Source organism: Arachis hypogaea, chromosome 16, assembly GCF_003086295.3.
Source record: "Arachis hypogaea cultivar Tifrunner chromosome 16, arahy.Tifrunner.gnm2.J5K5, whole genome shotgun sequence".
NCBI classification, from domain to species: domain Eukaryota; kingdom Viridiplantae; phylum Streptophyta; class Magnoliopsida; order Fabales; family Fabaceae; genus Arachis; species Arachis hypogaea.
In genome coordinates, this window is record NC_092051.1 from 9901916 (window position 1) to 9910617 (window position 8702).

Below are 8702 nucleotides of genomic sequence, written 5' to 3' on the forward strand. Positions count from 1 at the left end.
TTTATGTCAGAATGTCAAGTACCTGGCCAAAAGGCTCCTCTGGATCTTACTCTAAAAACCAGTATTCGGGTAGTATCCTCTTCTTCAGTGAATTGGTGAGTGCTTAGGATGCACTGGAATGGAGTGAATAGAAATTATCTTAGACTGGGATTCATGGTTTCAATATTTGGGTCCATAATTACCTGCTTGCTTCAGTTCAACCATCATCTATATCCTTTTTTTGTCTTTTTGATTTGGCTATTGTGGCTTTCTAATTTCAGGATACATAGATCAGCTGTATGCGGTACAATGCCTTTCTTCCAACATTGTTTCTCCACTAATCAAAACATGACAGGTTCCCAGGGCTTTAAAGGTTTACATTCTTGGATGTATCCTCAATCTGTTCTACCACCGTCTCTCATATCAGCCTTGAGCTCACCAACTGCAGATGGAGGTGAACAAGCATCTTTAAACTTATCCCATTTCATACCTCTTCTTTGTCTTATTCCTTTTCAATTTCCCTTATTTCTCTTTTTTTCCCCATTTTCTCTCCTTTCTTTTCTTGTCAATAGAACTGGACTTCTTAAGTAAACGGCAATCAGCTTGGGAAGAGTCCTTCCGAGATCTCTATTACATGCTTCGAAAAAACATATGTGGCCTTTTTTATGGTAATTATACATAACTGTATCTCTTTGTAGTCTGATGGTGCTTGAATCGAAATTTGTTTGTAGTTATGCAATACCATTTTTGTTGCTGCTTCTCTTCTGAATTCTCTTTTCAGTGTCCATTCTTTTGAAAATGTATTATGTAATCCAAATTGTTTCTGCATTATGATCAATTAACATGATAAAAACTTGCGTCCTTCTACTGATGTAGCTTACTATCTTCCTATGGTTAACTAATGCATAGACTTGAAAGTTTGCCACACTCTGAACTATTCTGAATTTCTGATTCATTAAGCATTTTACTTATTTCTTTAAGAACCTTAACATATATCTATATTCATATAGGAATATTGCATGAAACTTTCTCAATTATTTTTTTCTCGCTTTCTAGTTTGCACTTCCCAGTTTGTGGTGATGTTTATTGGTGGTGATGGCTCGGGTAGCTCCAAATATTCGTGCAATGCATATATGTCTCAGTCAACCAGAGGTTTAAGATCATTGTTGAAAGAGCATGTAATTTGTACTCATATTATGTACAGTTATTCAGACACACTGATTTCAATTCAACATGGCTGTTTGTTTTTTGAATAGATCATGGGTTGGAAAATAACTGGGGATATTCTAAAATTAAAATTTATTATGAGGCATCTTAGAAAAAAAAAAAACCTCATGAATTATGCATTTAGTATGCAATACTGCTTTAACTACGTATATTCTCAGCTTCACATTTTTGTTTGCTTAGCAATATAGTTCTCTTATTTTCTGGCCCTTAGTGCCTTTTCGGGTCCATAGTTTGACTGAAGCATCCAAGGTTAATCCTGAGTTATGCAGTTTATCTAAAACTACTTAAAACTTTAGGTACTCTTTGTGCTACCAGAGTTTGCTTTTTATCCAAAGGGTTGTTTTAGTAGCTTATTGTACTAGAATCTCCAATTACTATTTATTTTGGTGAATAACCATTATACTTATGGCAACTAAGATGTTTGTTTCTCGATGCCTCTTTGCCGTTCGAAAGTGGAACATGCTAGTACTGAAGATTTGGTTGAGCTCTCGGAGATAGAGAAGCAAAATCTGGGGCAGGTTTGTATCTATATGCTATTTGTATATAATTTGTCTGTCACTGAACTTGAACGATTTCCTGACATATTGAGTTTATCTCCGCGATTTATGGATAACTTTATACTCATCAATTATTACTGATAGTGTGACAACTCTATTACAGATAATTCTTCATTCAAAATATCAAAAGTATCATGTTTCATGCAATAAACAACCTTAACCAGCCGATTCAAGGCAGTTTTCCTCTGAGAGGTTGGAATCATTGCATCTGTTAATGACTGTGCAGCCTTATTAAATTCAACCTGCATGCAAGAGAACACCATTTTAAGTTGTATAGAAACTTAAGAGAAGTCTATACCCATAAAATAACTCCTCACCTCGTATTTTTTCACATGTGAAAATCTGTCTCTACGAAAAAATGTCGCACAACCATCAATTCTATTGGCATTACCAAGGAATACCTGCAAGACCTCCATCATCTCAGCTTAACAACAAAAGAAAAAACTTAAAATTATGTAAATAACGAAGTAAAGTTCAACAACAACCTCATTTGTTTTTTTCTTGTAAAGACCATAATAACCATGTTTATCCAGTTCAGGGGCAAAATATTCCTCATAATGATCACTTTGAACCTGTGGTCGATATAAAGAGCTATTTACTCAGAACCATTCAACGAATAAAGAGTTTAAAAAACATTTAAAAAAAATTCTCATCACATCTAACAGCACATGAACATACCTCCTGAAGACAAATAATATCAGCTTGGTAACCAACTATTTCTCGTAACAAATTTTGCCTGCGATAAGGCCACGAAAGAGCCCACGAAGGGCAGTAATTGTATAATTCACTTGAGGCATATGAATCAGACAATATCTTGTATGATAGAACCGTAAAAGATCCCGAAGATGTTATACGCCCTTCTGCATCTAAATGCCCCATCCCATCAACAGGTATCATTTGATGTGGACTAGGCGAAGGAGCAGGAATGACACGGGATGTTAGTAGAGTGCAAGCATGCCCCACGGTAAGTTTTGTCTCTGCATCAACTACAACACACTCAAACTTAAGTACATGACCAATGTCATCAGCAGTAGGGGTGTATGTCTTAGAATGTCCAACTTCAAACCACGATTTCACCACCACTTCGTTGTGTAACTGCTGCCGGATACACAGGTGCAGCTCCATTTGTCAGGCTAGCACTTGAAGCAGAGGCAGATAAGGTGGTATTGGAAGATCCAGAACCAGAATTATTAAATCACCCAAATAACTCCTCCTCTTCATTTCCAAGGTCATTAACTGCGCTTGCAGCACGGTCATGTAAGACACGATGATGCTGCCATGCATCTGAAAAACACTTTGGAGTGCAATGGTAACTTTTGGCAACAGGTATTTTAGCCTCAACACAACCTAGGCACTGCAGTGTAGCCTGCTCGGATGGATGTATGCTACAAACAGCAACTTTTTTATCACTTTGTACACGATACCTGCCAAAAGTCCAAATGGTGATCTCAAATAGCAGACACTAAAAGATTCAAGTTTAATAATACGCCAAAATAGCTAAATGAGCTACAACCTAACAGCAAACACTACATACACCCACTTCTAAGAAACAAGAAACACAATTCAAGATCATCAAGAAAGATAAATAATTCTTTCACAATAGGGTAAAAAGAAGATGCGAATAGAGGGAAGTGCACTAACCACTTGTAACGCAAGAAATGGCCATCTAAGGGGTTGATCTCGGAAACATCATCGGTGGTAACGGTCCTGTCAGGGCGGCGGAGGAGCACATAAGGTGTGAGCTCACATCCTACGATGGGAATATCGGAAGGGAGGTGCACTTGCACCACGCTCAGCATGCTTCACTCTTCGCAATCTTCACAGCTCTCTGACCCTATCAACACCACTCTTCTCCTTCTGCTTCCTATGCTACCGCCCGTAACTGTATCTGTAACTGTAACACAACGCTTGCAGGGGCGGATTGTTGGCGGATCCGCCATTTACATGACCCGGGTAGCCGCCAGCCTTGACGGAATTTCAATCAGAACAAACCCTAGGAGGAAAATTGGTGGCGCAACACGAAAGCTTAGCGATTGGGGAGCGGGGATTTGATGGGCGAAGCGATCTGGAGGATCGGATATTAGGGTTTTAGAGAGAGGAAGAGGAGAGCGATCGAAGATTAGGGTTTTTACTACTGAGGATGTGAAAAAATGGTTTCTTTCTTGGCGTCTGTGTGTGAAAGTGAGTGTAAATTGGGGGGGAAGACAAGATACGATTATTTAATCTTGTTTTGTTTTTCATTTTCCTATTTGTTTCTTTTCTTTGTATTTTGTCTTCGTGTCTTAGCTGAATTTACTTTAGTTAAAGAGATCTTATATTCCTATGCTTGATGGACTTACATTATAAAATATATTTGTGTTTAGTAAGATTGATATCATGAATTAGTTTGTGCATGTGAATAAAATAATCACTAAGAAAGAGTAATTCACAACTTTTTTTTCTTATAACATCAAACAATTCACTTCATTTTTTTATAATAGGTTAAAGTGCAGGGTTTTTTTTTGCCAATGAGTTAGAGTTCAAATGGCTTAGTCTTTTCATACTCACTTAAGAGATTGTGATGTTTATATGAATTACATTTTATATTTTTTAGAAAAAATTTTAATATACTAGAGAACTCAATACAAAATGGAATCTTTATAAAAGTTTTTTTTTGTTAAACAGAGGCCTCGCCTGCTACTACCTAAACAGGTTAGTCACACACTTGTCCCCCCTGGACGCCATTGTCCCTTACCTGAGGGAAGTTGGGTTCGGCGACACGGTGCAGCTCATTGATTTTGTATTTAATAACTCTCTAATCATTGCATTCGTTGAGTGGTAGTATTCGGAGACCCACACTTTTCACCTGCCATGGGATGAGTCCACCATCACCCTGCAGGACATTGCATGCCACCTCAGGTTACACACAGACGAGAAGCCAGTGAGTGGGTGCCTACATGACTTTCAGACTTGGTACCATCGACCAACATGGGAGCACGTGGAGAAACTCCTAGGTGCCAGACCGCCACTTCCAGCGCAACAGGGTGTCCAGAGGAAAGAGTCATTTAGCATAAAGTTGACGTGACTCTAAGACCGAGTCCGGCACTTGTCCCCACAAACTATCGATCCAGCCACCCTTTGACAATACACCAGGTGTTATATCATGATGTTGATCGGTGGCTACCTGATGACACACAAGTCTGACAATCAGGTGCATATCAGATGGCTGCCATTGTTGGCTGACTTTGGGAGGTGCGGCGGTCTTTCGTGGGGGATCCACTGTGCTTGCATAGACGTACTACTCCTTGTGCTATGCAGCACATTGTGCCACTACCGACATAGCTGGTTGCACACCGCTTCTTGTCTCATGGATATACCACAGGTTTCCACAGTGGTATCCGACCGACAAGCAGATTTCGACCTTTTCCCTATAAGTGAGATACGATTTTGGTTTCGATTTTATCTCATCGGGTTTGGTACGATGCATTCAGGGCCCGGTTTGAGGCGGGCCATGTGATCTCTATTCAGCCTACTACTGACGACAGGCCGACACTGGAATACTGGGTTTGGTACCAGTAGGCCTGCAGGGTCAAGCATCTGTCCGGGGGAAGATGTACTTGACGATCCCAGACTTTTAACCCTCCCTAACAACGTCCAGCCCATACCTAGTATGCTAAGGGAGGTCCTCCACCTTCCACCAGATGTCCCTGATCGTCGTAGGCATGCCAGGGAGGTGCGACCAGACATTCAGATGCCTGCCCAATCACCATATATCTGCGCAATTTTCTTTTATTTTTCCATCCAAACTTTTCTATATGACTGCTTGAAGTGATAGCTCTACTCACTGTACTCTGAAGAACAGGGATGGAAACTGATGGATTGGACTGTATGAGGGGCAAGATGATTCTACATATGAGGCTGCTGTCCAATTGTCGATGATCTTGCAACATGGTGAGGCTATACATGTGTGTGATCCGCCAAATTTACGTACCTCCCTAATGATTTTAAATATAATCAAATTAAAATATAACCAAAATAACAATGACAAAGAAGAAAACGAACTAAAATACTATAGCACTCACCAATATCCTAGATTCTGTCCAAGGGCGACAAGCAAACTCCAGGGACAACCATTAGTGAATTGCCGGCAACATACGTGGTACTTTAACCGATTCGACTCGACTACTCGATACTCCGCACTTCTCTAAATACTGTAATTCTTCACGCCTTGCAGCACTACCTCTCTGCTCCTGAATCTGTGATCAACCCTAAACTTTAGACCACCGTCGGTATCGTAATCGTCGGCCCCCATACTCGAATATGGAATTTTCTCGTGCATCGCATCCAAATCTAATGTATGGTAGTGGCTGGGTACAGATGATAACTCTGAAATTAGACGTGATGTAGGAAAAAGATATCGAACTGATCCACCAACAGGAGTCTCTAGTATGAACTCATCTTTATCATCATCGTTAGAGGAACCACTTCTGTGGCTATCGACAATGTACTCCTCGTCGGATTCCTCATTCTCAACGTCCATGTCCTGCACTCGACTAGCACAGTGTAACGGTCGTGGTGCGAAAGGAGGGTCATCCGGCACAAAGTCCGAGCTGCCAGTATCATCGCCACCAACATCACGAACCTCCGTAGAAAGCTCCATCACTTGTTCAACCATAATTCTCCCGTGCACGTCAAACATTAGGCGCACGTGTTCATCGCCATCAAGCCATAACAGACGAAACTGAAATATACCATTCCCCATCGGTACTAGCATCCTATACCCAACTCTACCAACCTCTTTTCTCTTCCTACCACCTACTCCATCAATATCATACTTTTTAATTCGAACAACGAATTTGCTCTTCAAGTTTGGAATAGCGCAAGACTCTCACACTCAAATATAACCCCGCTGTCACTATTTCTCATCTAACAGTTGAGATACACCATCACAACAAAGAAACAACTGCCACTGGACATTTTTGCTAAGTTTTTGGAAGAAAAAACAGAAGAGAAGGAAGATCTGAGAGTTGTGTAAAGAATACCAACGGTTTGCTGATCCTTTTATTGATAGTTGATTTTTGTCCTAATATATCTCATTTACTGTGTAAATATTTTAAAATCCCACATATCTCGTTTATAGAATAAACGAGATATGCATAGTTCGCTCTTTCCTACGTAACATGTTTATAAACGTGATACATTGACATGTGTTATCTCAAAGGTAGGGCATTTCCCATTTTAATAGGAACTTCTGTACCAGAAACAATGGTATCTCCAATTATAGCCCCCTGGGGTATAAAATATATCTTTTCTCACCATCCCCATAGTGTATGAGACAGATGTCGGCGCAATCTAAAGAAAATTATGCAGAAGCTTTACAGAATTATTATGAGGCTATGCGATTGGAAATTGATCCCTATGATTGAAGTTATATACTTTATAACATATGCCTTATTCATCTCGTTTACACTGTAAATGAGATAAGACACATAATGAAAAACGTAAATATTCTAAAAATTACGTATATTAGTAATTAAAATATTTATTTTATTTATTTAGAAAAATCTGTTAAGTGCGTGGTTGACGCCATTAAATCGATAAAAAAAAATTTATGTTTGCCAAATTTTCAATAACAAAAGTAAAAGTACTAAAAAAATTTAAAAAAAATCTTTTTTGAGAAGCTACAATTTACATATTTTTTAAAAGATCTTTTTTTCTTAAAAAATATTTTTTTATATGATAAATAAACAAAAAAATACTTTTATCTTATTGCCCAAATATAATTAATAGATAAAAATATCTTTTCACATGAGATATCCAAACATAAAATTACTTTACTTTTCTAAAAAATCTTTTAAAAAAAGATAACTTAAAAAAAAGATATTTTATTAAAAACTCACCCGAACAAACCCTAAATGTTTTAATAAAAATTTGGATGGACAATAATCATATATTATTGTTTAATAAAAATAATTAATTTTAAAATTTATTTTCTAAAAAATAATATAAAAATATAAATTTAAGTGTGTAAAATATTTTTATAGTACATGAAAATTAAACTTTTATATATATTGTTTTATAATTATTTATATTGTAAATGTGTAAATTATTTTTTTCTGACTTAATAATATATGATTAAATGCAAAAAATTTAATTTTGATATACAGTCAGTGTAAAGTAATTTTACACGTGCATTTAATTATGCAATGACACATTAATAAAAATAACTATTTTTTTACATTAATTACATGAATGATCATCTAAAAGAACAAATATAGTTAGACGACTGCATAAAGTTAATACATCAAGAATAAATTCTAAATGCATATGTAAAATAACTTTAGACTAATAATTTGTGAAAATTAAATACATATTAAAAAATGAAAACAAAATTTAGGATAATGATAATAACTTAAATCTATTATAAAGTGATAATAATGATGAAAACAAAATTTAAAAGCATGCTCCTAAGGTTTTCTTAACAATGCAATACCCCTTTGTTTGCTGATTAGCTTCCTTTTTTCATGGGCTGTGCACTTATTTTTATTTTGGACCTCCATCATTAAAGTTTTCATCAAACATTTTGGGCTTTCAACCCAATTAAATATATATTTTTGACATCACCAATTATAATTTGAAAAATAATTTAAGCTAATTTAATTTAATTTATAAATTTATTATTTTCTGGTTTGAATTATATTGGTTCAGCATCTTTCACGAAATGAAATTTAAAAGTTTGAATATTAACAAAATAAAAAAAGTAATTTAAGTTTAAAAATGATTTATAAAAAAAGCAATTCATCAATACTTATATGAAAGTCTTTTTTTTTTTAAAATAATTCACATACACTAAAAATTAACTAATATATATTACATATTAATTTACATATTTTTTACTAATAATTACCACAAGAATAATCAAATTTATCATAATAAAATAATTAAATTTATAACAGATGA

General features: G+C 36.2%; 1 long non-coding RNA gene and 1 pseudogene across 1 annotated transcript; one reads left to right on the forward strand and one right to left on the reverse strand.

Moving 5' to 3' along the window:
* The first annotated feature begins 255 nt into the window (after positions 1-255).
* LOC140179895 (uncharacterized) lies at positions 256-1184 on the forward strand. The gene is made up of 3 exons (XR_011873796.1): positions 256-433; positions 552-647; positions 1036-1184. It is a non-coding gene; the product is annotated as an uncharacterized lncRNA (long non-coding RNA).
* A 624-nt stretch (positions 1185-1808) lies between these two features.
* On the reverse strand, positions 1809-3998 carry LOC112757959 (carbon catabolite repressor protein 4 homolog 1-like; annotated as a pseudogene).
* Positions 3999-8702: the final 4704 nt, after the last annotated feature.